Source organism: Anser anser (genome assembly GCF_964211835.1).
Source record: "Anser anser genome assembly, chromosome: Z".
NCBI classification, from domain to species: domain Eukaryota; kingdom Metazoa; phylum Chordata; class Aves; order Anseriformes; family Anatidae; genus Anser; species Anser anser.
The window spans coordinates 35,983,982-36,004,521 of NC_139723.1; the positions used below are offsets into that span (position 1 = coordinate 35,983,982).

Here is a 20,540-nt window from a genome sequence, read left to right on the forward strand (position 1 = left end):
ATATGTATTTTTATAGAGATGAGGCAGGTGGGAAAAAGGGAAGAGGAAACATGGTTGAATTTCTAGGGTGATTTAGGCAGGTACAAGCTGTTAGAGCACAGGTCCCCAAACCTTCAGGAAGGAGGCACACAGCACTGTCATGCTGTGAGCCCCATCCCTTGCCCATCCCAGTCTAATTGAGAACAGCTCTTCTGACTCAGTGGCCATTGACATGAGTCCTTGTTTCATGCAACAGGGATTGAGCTCACATTCTGGCACATGGAGTGTCTGCTGTTGTTGCGAAACAGTGTTCAACTTAAAATGTCAAATGATGAGGTAATTCTCATTCATGATTTTGTCTTTTTTTTTTTTTTTTATTTTCACCTTTGAAGTGAAGAGGGAGAGAAATCATTTTTTAAAATCCTGTAAAAATTTTTATATATGTAGCAGAAGGTTTCATTGCACCCTTCTTTCCTAATGCCAAAGTTAAATTATTTTTTTTTCAGCATTGTATGATCATTTATAAAGAAAGGCAATTTTATGTCATTAAAATATTAATGTAACAGGTTGTTTATTATGAACCTTAGGTATCTTCTAGTAGTTACTTCATATTCACATTCATCATAAAACTTCTGCTACACTGTTCAAGCAGTATAAAGATGTCTTAGTTCAAAACAGCCAGATGCTATGGCTTTTCTCTGGGACCAGACAGAAAAAAAAAAAAAAAAGAAACAAAAGAAAAAAAAAAAAAGAAGCACAGATTGCTTGCAATGAAAAATGGATATCGCATTCTAGATCTAATAGTGCATTAGCTTAATATTCCCTTTTTTTCAGCTACCAAAAAGCTTTCAGACTCTCGTCCATAGCCCAGAGATTTTATTTTGTGAAATAATAAATCCAAGATAGCAACTTGACATGACTTTATCAATGCTTTCAAAAGAACAAAAAAATAAAATAAAATCAATTTTCATGAAAGTTTTAGAAGCTGTATAAAAGAGCATTGTGTTTGTCACCAAGATAAGAAACCTATCAAATTCCCAGGAATTAAGAAAGGTCAAGAAGAAAATGTGTGCACAGATTAATTAACTAGAACATAAATGTGAAATAGCTGTTTTCCCCAGCCTACACCAGGGACTGAACATAGGACATCACAATTAAGATAAAATGCACTGTTGCTTGTAGCAGAGAAGATTTCTTACCAGGCCAGGTGAAGGGTGAACCTCTAAAACACTCACTGATGTACAAGCACATGAGTTAATAGGTTATCCACAGGCTTGTAAAAGTGGAGAGGAAAGCTTGAGTCTGGGGAACAAAGAATGTGTTTGGGGAGAAAGACAGCCCTCTTTTGTCATACTTTAAAATATGGATGCTGGCCTGGAAGGGACCCAGTGGTGTTTTGTTCAAAATTTGAACACCACCTTACACAGCAAAAAAAAAATCCCTTTGCCCGAAGGGATCCCTTTGTCCTGATAAGGATAGATGTAAACTAGAAGCAACGGGGAAGGGAGAGAATGACCCGTAGCAGAGTAAGCAAGTTGTGGACCATGTTGAAAAGCAGAGGGTGGAGACGGAGGGGAACAGGACAGATGTCAGGGATCACAGTGCAAGTGTTACATACTTCTTGTAAAAAACAAGGAGGAACTGTCAGGGTAGGTGATAATAAAAGACAGTCTTGGCTGTAGTGACCTCAAAGTAATCATGGTCAAGATCAAAGGTCATGATCTTGCAGAGAGAGAGGAAGACAAGAAGCAGAGTACAGACCTAGGACTTCAGGTGAACAGGGCTGGGTTTATTCAGTGGGAGCAGGTACATGGAATCCACTGAAGGCAGCTCCAAAAGGCAAAGTAGCTCAGGTAAGCTGGCAGGCCTTTAAGGACAGCATCCTCCAGGCACAAGAATGATCACTTTGATGCCCTGGCCAACAAGCAGACCTGTTAGAAGATACACCTGACTAAGCAGGGAACTCATGGCAGAACTCCAGCCCAAAAACGCAGCATACAGCAATGGGAAGAAGACACAGGCCCAAAGGACCAATTCAGAAATATTGCCTGGTCACCAAGGGATGATGTCAGCAAAGTCAGAGCTTAGCTGTACTTGATGCTTGTAAGAGATATTAAGGGCAACTAGAGCTTCTGCTGTTGTATTAATTTAAAATGGTGAGCAAGGAAAATGTGGGCCCATTGCTGAAAGAGATGGGTGATTTAGCGGCAGAGGACACAGGTAGAAGAGATGGCCTCTCAGATTTCTTAACCTCAGTCCTCACCAGCAAGCTCTCCCTGAACTTTATGCTTAGCAAAAGGTTTCAAGAAAGAAGAAAAGGACCAGTAGTGGATGAAGGTCAAATTGGGCATGGCTTGTAAGAACACAACCAAAACATCCATGGGACCCAACTGGCTGTACTCAGCATGCTGAGAGCTGGCTGATGTCCTTGCAATGCCACTGTATTCTTTTAAAAGTTGAGAAGTCTGATGGAGGTCTCTAATGACTACAGGAAAGCACATTTTACACCAACTTCAATAAATGGAGAAAAGGATGACAGGAAACTTCAGGCCAATCAGCCTCACTTTTGTGCCTGGGAAAATCATGAAGCAAATCCTTTGGATCACATCTCTTCACACACAAAAGGTAAGAAAGTTGCTCGGAAGAGTCTGAATGGGTTAACCAAAGGTAAATTGTGCCTGGTCCAGATGACTGCCTTCTACAATAAGCCTCATTTTCAACCCAGAGTGAAAGCAAGGTCCCTGGTACAGGAATCCAGAACATACCAGAAATGCAACTGACAATTAAAGATGGTAAAGATTACAGGAATATCTGCATTATTATTATTTTTTTCAACATAATAACAACAACAACAAAAACAATAATAGTAATAATAATAATAATTTATACATGTGCATACTTAATTCGGAGGTGTGGGTATTCAAAAAAACGCAGTATTAGAGATGTCATACATCGCTTTTTGGAAAAAATGTGATTGTTTAATGAAGAAATGGAGCTGATTTAAAAAAGTATACTTCCTCTGGAACCCAGAAGAGCATTATTGTTTAGCAGTCTCAAGAACTGGTTTTTAAAAAAGGAGGATTTTCATTATCTTCACTGTTACTTCATACAACAGTTCAGGTAATTTCTGGAAGTAACTCAAACTGAATCACAGACAGTTCTTAAATTGTGTGTATTACTGAAACTGTAACGAGTTTCAGTAGGCCTACAGGGCCACTAAAAGCTGAGTAAGCTTTTCTGGGCAAAGCTGTCTCTTAAATTTGGCAGTGGCAGGCAAACGAAGCAAACCAGCTGTAGTCTTAACTTCAAATCAACTTACGTGGGGTTCTTCTGCAGAAATTTTGAGTTTGTAATTTGTGCATTCATCATTCCTAATTAATTCCAGGTATATATAACAACTGACTATGCTGAGGGGCTATGGCTAAAGTACCAGAGCTTATAGCTCTAATAGAGTGCATAAGTAAGCAGAGATGTGTTTCAATTTAAACTACTATTGAATCCCTCCAAATCTCTCATTTTGCATTTCTATGAAACATCCTCTTTCCCATCTTCCTTCCAGCACCTCTGATACAATAAAAAGAGAAATAATAATTAAATGAAGTTCTTCCCTTGCCCTCAAGAATCAGACTTCAGTTCTCTGATGGAGGTTTGTCTTTCTTCTGCCTTCCCTTTCCTACGGGGTCATCACACCAGCATCATAGCATCAATGCAGACATCAAAACATCCTTTGCTTTCAGTGCAACAGTGAACCATCTTTTTAACTTTTTTATTTAGGAGAAAATCAGGTGGATTCATAACACAACTTTGGAACTGATGATGAAACATATTACAGGATAATTTTGAACTACCCATGTGGATATGTTTTCCAAATACGCATTTAGCTACCACATTGACACTGACCACTTTTAACCATATTTCTGTACTTGATGCTCGCTTGAAAACTTGAGGGTCCATTTTTAACAAGGTCGGTCTTCACTTTAACACAGAGAATGTTTTTATTTTCATGAGCAGCTGTGATCTGTCCCACGCTTTTTTATAATAATAATTAAAAAAAAAAAGTCAAAAACCAGGCATTTTTGTCAACCTTGTTGTTATAACTCCATAATTATTACATGATGTATACTTATGATATGGGCCAAATTCCTTTAAAATCCAAAAGTCAGGCTGTTAATCAGTGTGGGGGACGTGAATTACTCTATTTGTTCTTATACATTTGCAGAGACCTGTCTGTTCCTCCTCACAGATCCAGCTGGAAGGAGGATATCTTCGGGGATATCTTTATCTCCCTACAATAATTCAAATTATTATTGGAACAATCACTGATACAAACAAGATGACTTCCAAGTACGGTCATTAGCATAAGTCAGGACAGTTGCCATAACTGCAGTCTCTCCAAAATCTATAGCACAAATATAGGAGCACACAACCATAATGTGCTCTGGAATAGCAGTGACAAACGTGATAAGTGAAAATGTATGGCTTTCATCCACTGTAATAAAACTTCTGTGTGCACTGTGCAATGATATTATCAAATTCACATAATTTGCTCTTTTTTCTTAGATTTTGCAGCTCTAATCCCATTTCATGACTGAAGCCAAAGTTTTTGGAGCAAATCACAGGGGCAAATCTGATATAACATTACGATATAGTGAAAGCAGGACTCTAAATTACAATTTCTGAAAAAAAAAAAAAAAAACCAAAAAAAAAAACACTACCTTGTAAAGTTTGTTTGCTTTTCCCTTTTCATTATTGTTTTGATTTATCTCTCTCCTCCTTTATGGTTGTTAATAGAATTGATTTTCAGACACTATTTAGCTGTTAAGAATAATTAAAGAGAATAATTGAAACTCTTGAAATAAAACTTCATAAAATAAAACTTTTTGTATTTAAAAAATCCTTTAGTAGTGGGGTAGCTGTAAACACAGACATGTCCAAAATACCACAAATCAGCACCACAGAAAATTATGCACAACAGGCAGAAAACAACATAGGGTTTTTTTGACTTACCAGGAATAGCTATGACAGGAAACAAAATTGCATATGTGCATACCTACTGCATATATTTGAAAAAACTTATATGAGAACTAGAAGAATATTGTCTGCATTATTTAAAATGAAATTGTTTTCTCGATGGAAGCTTTAGTGAACTTGTTTGCAGTGCAGAACTAGTATAAGATTATTGATTTTCATTAAATACAATGTTAAATTTAAAGTCTTTGTGGAAGTTCAGAACTGTTAATGTAGGGGCTGTGGTTATGCTGGTGCCCCTGCTTTTTAATTCAGAAAACATGTACATTAAAAGATACAATAATACAGAACTGCTGACTAGACAACATGTGGCTCTTTCAAAGCAGAATACCATGGCCATCTTGCTTTATATGATCTTCCCAATACACTTTTTAATCACATTTCACTGCATGTTTGCAAAACCAATGGACCAAGAATGCTGTTGTGGTTTAACCCGGCTGGCAGCTAAACACCACACAGCCGTTCGCTCACCCTCCCCCCTCCCTCTCTGGGATGGGGGAGAGAAACGGGAAAGTGAAGCCTGTGAGTTGAGATAAAGACAGTTTATTAAGACAGGAAAATAATAATAACAATAATAATAATAATAGTGATAATGGTAATAGTATTAACAATAATAATGTGTAAGAAAACAAGTGATGCACAATGCAATTGCTCACCACCCGCTGACCGATGCCCAGCCTATTCCGGAGCAGCCGGCCCCCCCACCCCGGCCAGCCACCCCTATATATTGTTTAGCATGACGTCAGATGGTATGGAATACCCCTTTGGCCAGTTTGGGTCAGCTGTCCTGGGTCTGTCCCCTCCCAGCTCCTGCTGCACCCCCAGCCTGCTCGCTGGCAGGACAGAGCGAGAAGCCGAAAAGTCCTTGGCCTGGTGTAAACACTGCTCTGCAACAATTAAAACATCAGCATGTTATCAGCGCTCTTCTCATCCTAATCCAAAACATAGCACCCTACCAGCTACTATGAGCTACTTAACTCTGTCCTAACTGGAACCAGGACAGATATCCACCCCTTATTCCATACCATTTATGTCATGCTCAGGTTACACTCTGTCCAATACATTCTAATTAATCACCATTTTCATCTATGATATATAGCAATCATGGTAGTGATGACATACATTATTATATAATAATTAACATACTACAATTCAACTCATGGGCTATTCTCACCCAGTATCAAATCCCCTTGAGGTACACACCGGACCTCCCCATTCTTTTGCATTACCCACCAAGTGCATCCAGGTCCCTGAGCAAAAGCAATTCCACGAATGGGTTTGCCTTTTCCTGAGGCAGGAGTAGCCCAGACTGTTTTACCCAGCATGTTTCTTACGTGCACTACAGGAACTTTATCCCCTTCTACAGTGCGTAACAGGTTTGATTGGGCAGGTCCAGCTCGGTTGGCAGATCCCCTGGTATTGACTAACCAGGTGGCCTTTGCCAAATGTGTATCCCAATTTTTGAATGTCCCAGCACCCATTGCTTTCAGTGTAGTCTTCAACAGTCCATTGTATCGTTCAACTTTTCCAGAGGCTGGTGCATGATAGGGGATGTGATACACCCACTCAATACCATGTTCTTTGGCCCAAGTGTCTATAAGGTTGTTTCGGAAATGAGTCCCGTTGTCTGACTCAATTCTCTCTGGGGTGCCATGTCGCCATAAGACTTGCTTTTCAAGGCCCAGGATAGTGTTCCGGGCGGTGGCATGGGGCACAGGATATGTTTCCAGCCATCCGGTGGTTGCTTCCACCATTGTAAGTACGTGGCGCTTGCCGTTGCGGGTTTGAGGGAGTGTGATGTAATCAATCTGCCAGGCCTCTCCATATTTATATTTCAGCCATCGTCCTCCATACCAAAGAGGTTTTGACCGTTTGGCTTGCTTGATTGCAGCACATGTTTCACAGTCATGAATAACCTGTGCTATAGTGTCCATGGTCAGGTCCACCCCTCGATCACGAGCCCATCTGTAGGTTGCATCTCTACCTTGATGGCCTGAGGTGTCATGGGCCCATCGGGCTATAAATAATTCACCTTTATGTTGCCAGTCCAGGTCCACCTGAGCCACTTCAATCTTAGCAGCCTGATCCACCTGCTGGTTGTTTTGGTGTTCTTCAGTAGCCCGATTCTTGGGCACATGAGCATCTACATGGCGTACCTTTACAACCAGGTTCTCTACCCGGGCAGCAATATCTTGCCACAATGCCGCAGCCCAGATGGGCTTGCCCCTGCGCTGCCAGTTGTTCTGCTTCCATTGCTGTAACCACCCCCACAGGGCATTTGCTACCATCCATGAATCAGTATAGAGATAGAGAACTGGCCACTTTTCTCGTTCAGCAATATCTAAAGCCAGCTGAATGGCTTTTACTTCTGCAAACTGACTCGATTCACCTTCTCCCTCAGCAGCTTCTGCAACTCGTCATGTAGGACTCCATACAGCAGCTTTCCATCTCCGATGCTTTCCCACAATACGACAGGACCCGTCAGTGAACAAGGCATATTTCTTCTCATTTTCCGGTAGCTTGTTGTACAGTGGGGCTTCTTCAGCACGAACCACCTCCTCCTCTGATGATATCCCAAAGTATTTGCCTTCTGGCCAATCCATAATCACCTCCAAGATTCCTGGGCGACTGGGGTTTCCTATTCGAGCCCGCTGAGTAATCAGTGCAACCCACTTGCTCCATGTAGCATCAGTTGCATGATGTGTAGAGAGGACCCTTCCTTTGAACATCCAGCCTAGTACCGGCAGTCGGGGTGCCAGGAGGAGCTGCGCTTCAGTACCGACCACTTCCGAAGCAGATCGAACTCCTTCATATGCTGCCAATATCTCCTTTTCAGTTGGAGTATAGCGGGCTTCAGATCCTCTGTATCCCCGACTCCAAAACCCCAGGGGTCGACCTCGAGTTTCCCCAGGTTCTTTCTGCCAGAGGCTCCAGGTGGGACCATTCTCTCCGGCTGCGGTGTAGAGCACATTCTTTACATCTGGTCCTGTTCGGACTGGCCCGAGGGCTACTGCATGAACTATTTCCTGCTTAATTTGTTCAAAGGCTTGTCGTTGCTCAGGGCCCCATTCAAAAGCATTCTTCTTACGGGTTACTTGGTAGAGCGGGTTTACAATCAGACTGTAATTTGGAATATGCATTCTCCAAAACCCCACGACACCTAGGAAAGTTTGTGTTTCTTTTTTGCTAGTTGGTGGAGACATAGCTGTTATCTTGTTGATCACATCCATTGGGATTTGACGACGTCCATCTTGCCATTTAATTCCTAAAAACTGGATCTCTCGTGCAGGTCCTTTAACTTTATTCTGTTTTATGGCAAAACCGGCCTTCAGAAGGATTTGGACTATTTTCTTCCCTTTCTCGAAAACTTCTTCTGCAGTGTCACCCCACACAATGATGTCATCGATGTACTGCAGGTGTTCAGGAGCTTCCCCCTGCTCCAGCGCAGACTGGATCAGTCCATGGCAAATGGTAGGGCTGTGTTTCCACCCCTGGGGCAGCCGATTCCAAGTATATTGGACTCCCCTCCAAGTGAAAGCAAACTGTGGCCTGCACTGTGCTGCTAGAGGAATGGAGAAAAATGCATTAGCGATATCAATTGTGGCATACCACTTGGCTGCCTTTGATTCCAGTTCATACTGGAGTTCTAGCATGTCCGGCACTGCAGCACTCAGTGGTGGCGTGACTTCGTTCAGGCCACGATAGTCCACTGTTAGTCTCCACTCACCATTAGACTTTCGCACTGGCCATATGGGACTATTAAAAGGTGAATGAGTCTTGCTGATCACTCCTTGGCTCTCCAGTTGATGAATTAGCTTATGGATGGGACTCAGGGAGTCTCGGTTGGTGCGATATTGCCGCCGGTGCACAGTTGTGGTAGCGATCGGCACTTGCTGTTCTTCAACCCTCAGCAACCCCACAACAGAAGGGTCCTCTGAGAGACCAGGCAAGGTAGACAACTGTTTAATGTCCTCTGTCTCCAAAGCAGCTATGCCAAAAGCCCAGCGGAACCCTTTTGGGTCCTTGAAATATCCTCTTCTAAGATAGTCTATGCCAAGGATGCACGGAGCATCTGGGCCAGTCACAATACGGTGCTTTTGCCACTCATTACCGGTTAGACTTACTTCAGCCTCCAATACAGTTAACTGCTGGGATCCCCCCGTCACACCATAAATACAGATGGGCTCTGGCCCTTTATAGCTTGATGGCATTAGAGTACATTGTGCACCGGTGTCTACCAAAGCCTTATACTTCTGTGCGTCTGACGTGCCAGGCCATCGAATCCACACAGTCCAATAAACTCGATTGTCCCTTTCCTCCCCCTGGCTGGAGGCAGGGCCCCTCTAGTCCTGGTCAGAATCTTCATTTCTGTGTTTAAAGGACTGCCTGCTGGAAGTTGGAGCAGCAAACCTTTCAGAGAACTCCTTTTTCCCAATTGTTTTCCTTTGCAATTCACGTACCCGTGCCTCTAGGGTCGCAGTAGATTTTCCATCCCATTTTCTCATGTCCTCTCCATGGTCACGTAGGTAAAACCACAGGGTGGCGCGGTGTGTGTGCCCACCATATTGTCTTCCTTGCATAGATGAACGTTTACCCCTAATAGCTGAGACACTGGTTTGTACAGGTGGGGAGGAAAATAATCTCTCTTCAAGTTGGTGGATCTTTTCAGAAAGTTTCTCCAAGGTATTCTCTTTTAGCTGGTGGACACTGGTTCGTTCAGGTGAAGGGGAAGATAATCTTTCTTCAAGTTGGTGGATCTTTTCAGAAAGTTTCTCCAAAGCATTCTCTTTTAGCTGGTGGACACTGGTTCGTTCAGGTGAAGGGGAAGATAATCTTTCTTCAAGTTGGTGGATCTTTTCAGAAAGTTTCTCTAAAGTATTCTCTTTTAGCTGGTGGACACTGGTTCGTTCAGGTGGAGGGGAAGATAAATTCTCTTTAAGTTGGTGGACCTCTTCAGAGAGTTTCTCCACAGCTGAGACACAGGCCTTTAGGGAAGAGGAGAGATTTCCTTCGTACTGCCGGAGTATTTTAGTCACTTCATTCACTGTGGGATTCTCCTCCGTTTTCCAGGCTAGTGTTGCCAATGAGTTGGCATATGATGATGGGGCACTCTGTACAAACTTCCGCCACATGGGTAGTGTACACCGGACTGCATCTGGATCTGCGGATGTTTGTGCGTCGTCTAGGTCCTTATAAATTACTTCCCGTACGGCCAATTCCCTCAGGTACTGAATTCCCTTCTCCATGGTGGTCCATTTGCTTGGTAAACATACAAGTTCTTCCTTGAAGGGATACCTTTCCTTCACAGCTGACAGGAGATGCCTCCAGAGGCTGCGAGATTGTGCTCCATCTCCAATTGCTTTGTCAATGCATGCGTCCCTAGCAAGGGATCCCAGCCGCCTGGCTTCCTTGCCCTCCAATTCCACATAATTGGCTCCCGTGTCCCAGCACCGGAGCAGCCAGGTGACAAGCTGCTCGCCTATACAGCGACCAAAATCTTTTCGCACATCTCGTAGCTCACGCTGGTATAGAGTCCGGGTAATTACTGTTGATTTTTCGACATCCTCATCCTCATCTTCAGTCTTCTGCACCTTTGATGGCCGGTGTAGAGTCCGGGTAGTTACTGTTGATTTTCCGACATCCTCATCCTCATCTTCAGTCTCCTGCACCTTTGATGGCTGGTATGGAGTCCGGGTAGTTACTGTTGATTTTTCGCCATCCTCATCCTCATCTTCAGTCTCCTGCACCTTTGATGGCCCAGCCTCGTCTTCACTACGCCCAGACTTAGCAGAAGACTGTCTGCGTTTTAAACGACCTGAGCCTCTATACCATTTTTTCACCTTGTCTACAGGGGCAACTTGCACTGCTACAGCTCGTTTCTCTGACCCAGACACAGGGTCTGCCACAGGGGTTGGAATACCCTCTGCGGGGTCAACTTGCACTGCTACAGCTCGTTTCTCTGACCCAGCCACAGGAGTGGGAGCAGCTGCACGAGCTGGGGCAGCTGCAGGAGCTGGAGCTGGAGTGGCTGCAGGAGCTGGAGCTGGAGCGGCTGCAGGAGCTGGAGCGGCTGCAGGAGCTGGAGCTGGAGTAGCTGCAGGAGCTGGAACTGGAGCGGCTGCAGGAGCTGGAGCGGCTGCAGGAGCTGGAGCTGGAGTGGCTGCAGGAGCTGGAGCTGGAGCGGCTGCAGGAGCTGGAGCGGCTGCAGGAGCTGGAGCTGGAGTAGCTGCAGGAGCTGGAGCTGGAACGGCTGCAGGAGCTGGAGCTAGGTTGCTAGTAGCATCAATTGCAGCTCGATAGGCACAAGCCAGACCCCAGCACGCTACAGTGATTTGTGTCACTTTGGAACTGCCAGAGTCATGACACCTTTTTTTCAAGCATTCTGCCAGCTTTTTAGGATTTTGCAGTTGTTCAGGGGTGAATGTCCAAAACACTGGAGGTGACCACTGCTCTAGAAACCTGCCCATATCCTCCCACACTCCCTGCCACTCGCAACTATCCTGCCTCAAGACAGATCTCCGGATGAGATTCCTAAGTAGTTGTTTAACCCTCCACAAAATCTGAAGCGCATTCAGGAGACATAACAACAAGAGCAGGCTGGTCTGAGTATCCCAAGGATATTCAACATCTCGGAGAACCACCGTAACTAACTCGGGGGATAAGAGGGTGGTGGTGAAGGAGAAAGGGAGAGTGAACAGGTAGGGAAACATGTCTTCCCCTGTCCCCTTCACAGATTGGCTCCCTAACGAAAACAGGCAATAGGTGTAATTGCTAATAGTTTCCGAGATATGGGTTCCAAAGTATAGAGTCGACGTCAGTGCTGAGTACAAATACCAGGTTAAAGTCGTGACCAGATATTTCATCATTTCATAAGCCATTGCTACACCGCACAGTACCATAACAATCTTAAACCAGGGCCCAGAAAGGATAAACAGTGCAACAGGGAGCACATACAGAAAGTAACGCACCATAAAACTCAATTTGGAATACAGGTACAGCAGACTGGAGATTAAGGCAATCAACATCGTGACTAGCAACTATTAAGCAGGTCCAATACTTATACCAATTTTAGTTTAACACACTCTGGTCAGATTTGTCGATATCTCAACCCTTCGGGCCCCACGTTGGGCGCCAAAAGGACTGTTGTGGTTTAACCCGGCTGGCAGCTAAACACCACACAGCCGTTCGCTCACCCTCCCCCCTCCCTCTCTGGGATGGGGGAGAGAAACGGGAAAGTGAAGCCTGTGAGTTGAGATAAAGACAGTTTATTAAGACAGGAAAATAATAATAACAATAATAATAATAATAGTGATAATGGTAATAGTATTAACAATAATAATGTGTAAGAAAACAAGTGATGCACAATGCAATTGCTCACCACCCGCTGACCGATGCCCAGCCTATTCCGGAGCAGCCGGCCCCCCCACCCCGGCCAGCCACCCCTATATATTGTTTAGCATGACGTCAGATGGTATGGAATACCCCTTTGGCCAGTTTGGGTCAGCTGTCCTGGGTCTGTCCCCTCCCAGCTCCTGCTGCACCCCCAGCCTGCTCGCTGGCAGGACAGAGCGAGAAGCCGAAAAGTCCTTGGCCTGGTGTAAACACTGCTCTGCAACAATTAAAACATCAGCATGTTATCAGCGCTCTTCTCATCCTAATCCAAAACATAGCACCCTACCAGCTACTATGAGCTACTTAACTCTGTCCTAACTGGAACCAGGACAAATGCTAACGGCAAAGACATTTTATGCTCATTTCTAAATGTTAAAGAGTAACAAAAGGAAAGAACTGTTATACTGGGCAAGCCAGTATCTGGGAAATCAGGATACGTCCTAACAACTCCTTATATTTCCCTTTGGTGTTTTTTGTTTGTTTGTTTGTTTCATTTTGTGCGTGTGTGTGTATTTTAAACAGCATGTGGCAACAAATATATTTTGGGAAGGGGAGTGTAAGATTTGGTTCATAAAATGACACAAGCATGCTGGAAAAATCTATTCATTACTTTTGAAAAGTGTCTCACAAAGACTATCAAGAACAAGGTGAGGAACTGGCAGCTGCAGTGCAACTATCTGCATTAGGAGATCTGTGAAATTTCTACTTCAAAACTGTGATGTATATAGAGATATGTTCAGTACCTTAGTGATTTTTTTTTTTTTTTTTTTTTGTGGGATCTGTGACAGCTCATGTATAGAGCTAATAAGTTTAATAGCAGGGGCAATGATATTATAAAACATTTCTGACTATGTTTGTGTAGCCAGCCAAACAGGATGAGAATGTGTCCAACCATGAGCTAGGTGGTGCATTTTATCAGCAGGTCAAAGAACAGAAAGGACCACAGAGACATAAAGGCAGTTACTGGTCACAGGAAAAAAATAAATTAAAAAAATAAAATCTAAATGTTTTTCCAAGTGCTATTCCTTTTCTTAATGGTGTAAAAACAAGTACGAAAGTTGGGGCAGCTTTAGTTCTATCTTTAAACAGATCCCAAATGTTTTCAGATTTTTTTCTATTACTTTCCAATTTTGAAAATATGAAAGAGCAAAGTCTGGGTGTGCTTGAATTGCAAAGTTAAGTGAGATCAAACCTCCTTTCAGCAATAATTCACTGTGAGTGGACTATGATATATTTATTTCTTGCACTTGTCCGTGAATGATAGCATGGCTATATGAGGTACTTAAAATTATCTTAACTTTAAACAATCGCCCTCCCAGTCATAGAATCGTATAGAATCACAAAATGGTTTTGATTCGAAAGGACCTTAAAGATCATCTAACTCCAATCCCCCTGACATGGATAGGGACACCTCCCGGCAGAACCAGGTTGCTCAAAGACCCATCCAATCTGGCCTTGAACACCCCCAGGGATGGGGCATTCACACCTTCTCTGGGTAACCTTTCCAGTGCCTCAAAAAAGTGAGTAAAGAATTCTTTCCTAAAGTCTAATCTAAACCTACGCTCTTTCAGTTGTCTTCTGATTTCTTCAGTTTACCTCTGTAGGTCTCCTGACAATCTTCCATCATCCTAACTGTATGCCCTGCTCACTGAAATTGGTTGGATTTCACCTAAATATATGTTTTTAATTACCTAGATCTCCTGAAAGGGTTCTTTATTTGATACTAAACAATTCTCATATTTGTAAAATATTTTTGAAGGTATAGACGTGCCTTTCAGTGAACAGAGGATAAAAAAAGCACTGCCTGCTCCTGATGGTGTGAAATTTATTGTACGTTCACTCTAATTTAGGCAAGAAAAAGAAAAGGAAACTAACTACGAAGTATGTAACAGATAGCAATTTGATCCAGATCATACTAGCTCAAAAGGCAAGGCTCTTCAAGTTCTTAATGTTAGAGACAAAGACAAAAGACAATATGCAAAGTAGGCTGCTAAAGGACATCAGAATATCAGCTTTCTAAAACATGAAACTTTCTGCACTTTGCAGCATTTTGAGAACTGGATAGAGGTTTTCATTCCCTAAATGGAGAAATGGGAGCCTTTTTCAAGACAGGCATGCAAGTGTATGTATGCATTTCCTCACACTCATAATATTTTTCTTATTAGTTTTAAAGAACTTGCTGTCTATTTGAAAATAACATGCCCACCATAACTCCCTCTCCCCCCAAAAAATAAAACAAAACAAAACCATCCAACAACATCTGGTGAAAGCAGATGAATAAAATCTGAAGAACTGATAACACAAGCTTTGATCACTCTTGTTACAAGGACTTAAAGAAGAAAATCTGTCTCAAGACATAATAGGAAGTTGAGATAAATGCAAATTTTCCATGCTAGTTATCAAGAAAGTGAAAGATTTGACCAGCAGACTGTTTATTAAAAAAGCTGAATTCCAGTTACTGCATTTTTCCACTGGTTTATTGGGGGTGGGAATGTTGGTTATTTTGTTTGGCTTTATTTTGTTTCCCATTAATAAGTTTACAGGTATTTCCAAAGCATATTCCATGTACATCAAAGAATGATCTGTTGATTTTATCAGAATATTATTCCTTACCATTTATTTCTGTTTTAAGGGATAGAAGCCCAAGGAAGCAGGCCCTATTCAGCTGCAGTTCTGTGTCTCTGTTCACATGTGAGTATACTTATTTTTGTCAACAAAATCCTCAGTAAATTTCCTCCTCTGCACTCTAAACCATGAAGTCCTTGATTTTGGTATGCAGATAATTGTGTGGCAACAAACCCATTCATCTAAACGGGATAGCAGTGGGAAGGCAACAAGATTTTAATATGGAGATAAAAGAACATAAAAGGAGAATAAATACTTGTAATAATCTCAGAGTCTGTAGAAAAAATAACTTCCGTGAAAAAAATATTAATGAATACGTGTATAAAAGAGGGTATACATGTGTTAACTGCCCTCATTCTAATCCTAACATGTCTTTGGCCTTTATTTGGAAGATTTCAATGTGTCAGGTTTTTTGTTGTTGCTGTTGTTTGCTTGTTTTTTGTTTGTTTGTTTGTTTGTTTTTGTTTTTGCTGTTGTTGGTTTGTTGGTTGGTTGGTTAAGATGATGGTAACTGATGGTAACTTAGCTCATTCTTTGTTATATTCCATTGGTTAGTTGCTCTTCTGAATGTTACATTTAAGAGAAGTTATGTAGTATTTTTTTTGCTACTTAATGGGATAGATTTCCCTTTCATAAATCACATTTCCTAACAAACTTGATAAAAGTTTTGGTGTTTCTCCCTTTCCTGGAGATGTGAAATATACTTCAAAAAATGTAGACTCTTCCCCAAGAAATCACTATGACCTAGTGCTCATTTTAAAATCAGTTAAATGACTTGTGCTTAAAGTTGTGCACGTGGCCAAATGCTTCACAAAGAGGCCAGCATGGACTTTTCTGTGACATTGACAAAACAAAAATACCAAAGAAAGCAAGCAAACCAATGTGAAGTTCTTTCAATGACTTTGAGGGTGCAAAGCTATGCTGTGCCCCATGTCTCCATGAAATTCTCAATTGGGATAAGCCATACTTATTGATTCTGAACACCTTGGCATTATTTGATATTTAATTCTATTTATGTAATGTGATGTCTACACAGCAGAAAAAGATGGCAAGGTCCTCCAGAGACTTCCCTGCCCCAAAATAAACTTTCAACTGAAAACATTTTCTTCTTGTTTAATTCAGTCAAGGATGTGCTTTATGAAAAGTTATCCTCTGATTCAAACTCACATTTCTGGGATAGATTCCAGAGGCCTGAAGTGGGCCAGGAAACAGTGCCTTCTGCTATAAGCTATAGCACCCCTTCCCTCTCCATCCCGCTCCCCCTTCCCCACCCCCACACCCCAAAAAAAAAAAAATTCTCTGAAATTGTTAACATATGAAAGATAACATAACAAACCTGAGCCAAACCCCCAATATAGCCCTTCCTTTATTAATTATATAGAAACAGAAAAGCTGGCACAAATATCTTGGCTAAACATGCAGGCTGTAACTCCAATGATAGATGGTGTTCTTATACTAGCCAATACATTCATGTGGCTGTACCACTATATACATTCTATAGCTGTTTCCTTCCTGCTAGATCTGCCTTTCTGCAGTAAGCATGTCCTTTATCCAAACTGCATTGTTAACATAAAACATACTTTTATGATATCCACATGACCAAGAATAATTAACACTGTATCCCAAGGGGATAAATGCTAAAACTTAATTTATTTCTGTTTATTATATCACTACTTTTTTACAGATGTTTTGTCATTACCAAGTATAATTTGTTTCAAAATATTTAGGGATGTTCTGGAAGACTGTTGCAATCAATGCAAGGCAACATCATGGAAGCAAATTATTTGCCTGCTTTGAAGAAGGAGAGATTTAGCTTTTCCAGACTTGGGTCCTTCTGGGTTTAGATTTTTTTTTTTTCCTTTTTTTCCATAGACATCTATGACCAGTACAAGAACACATAAAAAGCACAGCATTTCTGAGAAATGTCTTCTGGATCATTGCCGTACTAGCATTTGGAGAAGTGGTCTTTTATGTTTTATGGTTAGAATCAGCCACAGGCATGGCCTGGGGTTATGACAGTTTATAAGTATTTCTGAAATAGTGGGATGCTATAAAAATAAATAGAATAAAATAAAATAAATAAAATAAAATAAATAAAATAAAATAAAATAAAATAAAATAAAATAAATAAAATAAAATAAAATAAAATAAAATAATAAAATAAAATAAAATAAAATAAAATAAAATAAAATAAAATAAAATAAAATAAAATAAAATAAAATAAAATAAAATAAAATAAAATGAAATAAAATAAAATAAAATAAAATAAAATAAAATAAAATAATAAAATAAAATAGGCGTAGAAGTTGAATTTTAACATTGTAGGAAATAACACTAGAAGCTCTGTTTTGTGTTTTGTGCAAGAGTGTTTTTTTCAGAGCGCCCTAAGCTGAGCTGTAGTTGATGAGATATAGGCAGCCTGCTTTGAATACCAGATGAGACAACAAACCATGTTTGCCTAGCTCCTTGTCTGCACTGGAAAAAATATATATATATATGATTTAGAATATCAGTCAATCATTGACTTGTTTGGAAGTGAGGGAAGTAGAAATTAGCCGAGGTTCTTAAATACCTTTGCAAAATTTGTTTAAGCCTTCTTTTTGATGGAGATTATGGTTCAGTGTGGAGGTTTGACAGCTTACTATTCAGGGTAACTCAGGTTTTACACTACTTATCCCATACCTCTTTATTTTGTACACTATTACAAAAACAAAATAAAGAAAAAAACATTTAAAAAAAACCCTTAAAAATACCCCTAAGCTCTCTCTCCCATTAACCGAGCTGTCTTTTTTTTTTTTTTTTTTTTTGAGTGGAGCTGGCTTTTTACTGTCCCCTACATTTCTATGTGACACATTACAATTGCAAGAGACTAATGTAGTTGCTCAAATATTCATTGTTATACCCTGAGTCTTGTGAACAAAATAAAGTTTGTTTTGCTGTTATGTTGGGGTTTGCCCTTAAGGATGTGGCTGTTCTCACTGGGATCTCCTGTGAGCTTAAAGTAGTGGATCTAGTCAGCAGAGGAGCTACTCCTCAGTAAGCTCATCTTTTCATCCCTGTAATTTGAGAAGGAATGTCAACAGTAGAGAAATGGGGAGTGTAGCTCCATGTTTTCCCTTCCCTTCCCTTCCCTTCCCTTCCCTTCCCTTCCCTTCCCTTCCCTTCCCTTCCCTTCCCTTCCCTTCCCTTCCCTTCCCTTCCCTTCCCTTCCCTTCCCTTCCCTTCCCTTCCCTTCCCTTCCCTTCCCTTCCCTTCCCTTCCCTTCCCTTCCCTTCCCTTCCCTTCCCTTCCCTTCCCTTCCCTTCCCTTCCCTTCCCTTCCCTTCCCTTCCCTTCCCTTCCCTTCCCTTCCCTTCCCTCCCCTCCCCTCCCCTCCCCTCCCCTCCCCTCCCCCTCACCCCCTCTCCCTCACCCCCTGCCCTCCCTCTCCCTTCCCCCTCCCCTCTGCCCTCCCCCTCCCCTCCGCCCTCCCCCTCCTCTCCCCCCTCCCCCTCCCCTCCCCTCCCCTCCCCTTCCCCTTCCCCTTCCCCTTCCCCTTCCCCTTCCCCTTCCCCTTCCCCTTCCCCTTCCCCTTCCCCTTCCCCTTCCCCTTCCCCTTCCCCTTCCCCTTCCCCTTCCCCTTCCCCTTCCCCTTCCCCTTCCCCTTCCCCTTCCCCTTCCCTTCTTTCCTCCAGAGGAGCTCCTGCTCTGAAACTCAGATGGCTGCTATAAGGCACAGTGTGTGCTGCCTCAGGCAGGATATCTGCTTCCTTGTACTTTATGCATAGGAGTAAAGAAAGTGGATGGTCCTTTGAACAGCAGAAAATACTCTTAACTCTGTTACTTTCCCCAGGAGCAATGATTCAACCTGTGTAGTGTTTTGAAGATGAGGCTGCCATGTCCTCCTCATTATCTTTTCACTGAAGATTGGTTTTGGCTTGGTGTTTGGTTTTCTGAAGTTTAATAACCTTTGCTTTACTACAAGTTATATGGCAATTGTTTTTTGTTAGGACCCCGTCAAAAATATTTTGAATCAAATTTATATGTGTCCAGGTTGCACATATGAGGTTATGTGTGACAAGTTCCAGAGTAACCCTTCAATCCATGTATTTCAGTCCACATTTCTGTCCCCAATAATTCATATTCTGTTTCAGAAAAGCTGAAAACTCTCTGTGGGTGGGCTAGGCTCTATGCATTCAACTCATCTGCAAAAATAAAAGTTCAGGTCTCCAGTAAGATAACTAGATGCTTAACTTCTCTTCTCCACAAAGCTCTGGATTTGGCCTGAATTCATATATGCATATATGTCAGACAGTGAAAGAATACTCTCAGTTCTCAGTTTGATAATGGGCTCACACCTGTGCTGAATAAAAAGAATGTGACATACCTTGGAAATTTTTATTACTTAATGGGTAACTGGTTTAGATTCATAAGGGACACGTTTCCTTTTAAAAACAGATTGTGGAAAAAAGAATAGAAAAAAGCTCTCTGTGTTAGCAAACAGCTGATGAGTATATTCTGGCTTCATTTTGCAATGCAAACACAAAGGAATGGATACATACTTGGAAGATGACAGATCCCTCTGGTGTGGAAGAAAAAGCCATATGAAAAATATTTTTTTTTCATTGCTTTGAATGAAACAACTTTATTTTTTGAAGCAATGGTAAGTGCTTAGCAGGTTCTGAGGACATTTAGAGTGATGCTCACATTCATGCATGGTGTTTTGGACTATATTAAATTGGCTGCAGAAACATACATGAAAACACAGCCCTTCTGGGTGCCACCAAGGCTGCCTACATGCATAGAAAACAAGTGTTTGAATAGGATAGGAAGACAGAAGGAATACCCAAAATGTGGAGGTAATCATCTTTCTGACTTTTAATAGTGGACCAGATTCACACTGAAAACTACAGCCACATCCACTCTTATTTTTTTTCCTTTCTTTTGAAAGGATTACACCAATAATGCCATCAAAAACATTTACAGGGCTAGGAAGCAGAGTATTACTTGGCAAAGGACACCTTTGTGGAAATCATAAGGTTTAGCTTGTTCTTCTGTCAGTGCTTCTAATCTCAGATGTAATTGAGTTGATTGAAACAACTAGAGTTGAGAAAGGAAGAAGTGTTGCATGCAGATAAGACAAAAACTATTTATGCCTGTTGTTGGGTGTGGTACAAAGGGGTTAGCATTTGAAAGAAGAACAAAGAGTTAAAGGGCTTCAGAGGGAAAAAGGACATGAAGCAGTTACATGCTTAAATGAAAATAATTTAAGTTAGTTTTAGTGGAGTCTTCTATTTGATTGCTGATTAGATTTTAAGGAAAAGCAGTGGACAACTTCAGTTAGGAGAAAGTGGAGTTTGAAAGGAACTCTAGAAGATCAGTAATATGAAGCTTCATCAGGAGTTTTACAGACATGGAGACTCCAGGGAGATTGGGACATGGACTGACCAGAATTAAGGGCTAATTGACAGCAGACAGGCTGCCAGAATTGTTTGAATGACAATGAAGAATGGTGCCAGATGAAGCTGAATATCTGAT

The 20,540-nt window shown here is 41.7% G+C and overlaps 1 long non-coding RNA gene across 2 annotated transcripts in view; it reads right to left on the reverse strand.

The window, feature by feature from the left end:
- The window catches only part of LOC310889163, a 59,682-nt gene that overhangs the window by 13,040 nt on the left and 26,102 nt on the right, over positions 1–20,540 (reverse strand). The window contains exon 1 of one of the 2 annotated variants that reach the window (XR_014576414.1): positions 4,695–4,793. The exons of the other annotated variant lie outside the window; for it this stretch is intronic. This is a non-coding gene — a long non-coding RNA (uncharacterized lncRNA). Of the gene's footprint in view, positions 1–4,694; positions 4,794–20,540 lie in introns of those variants that run through there. 2 annotated transcript variants of the gene reach the window in all.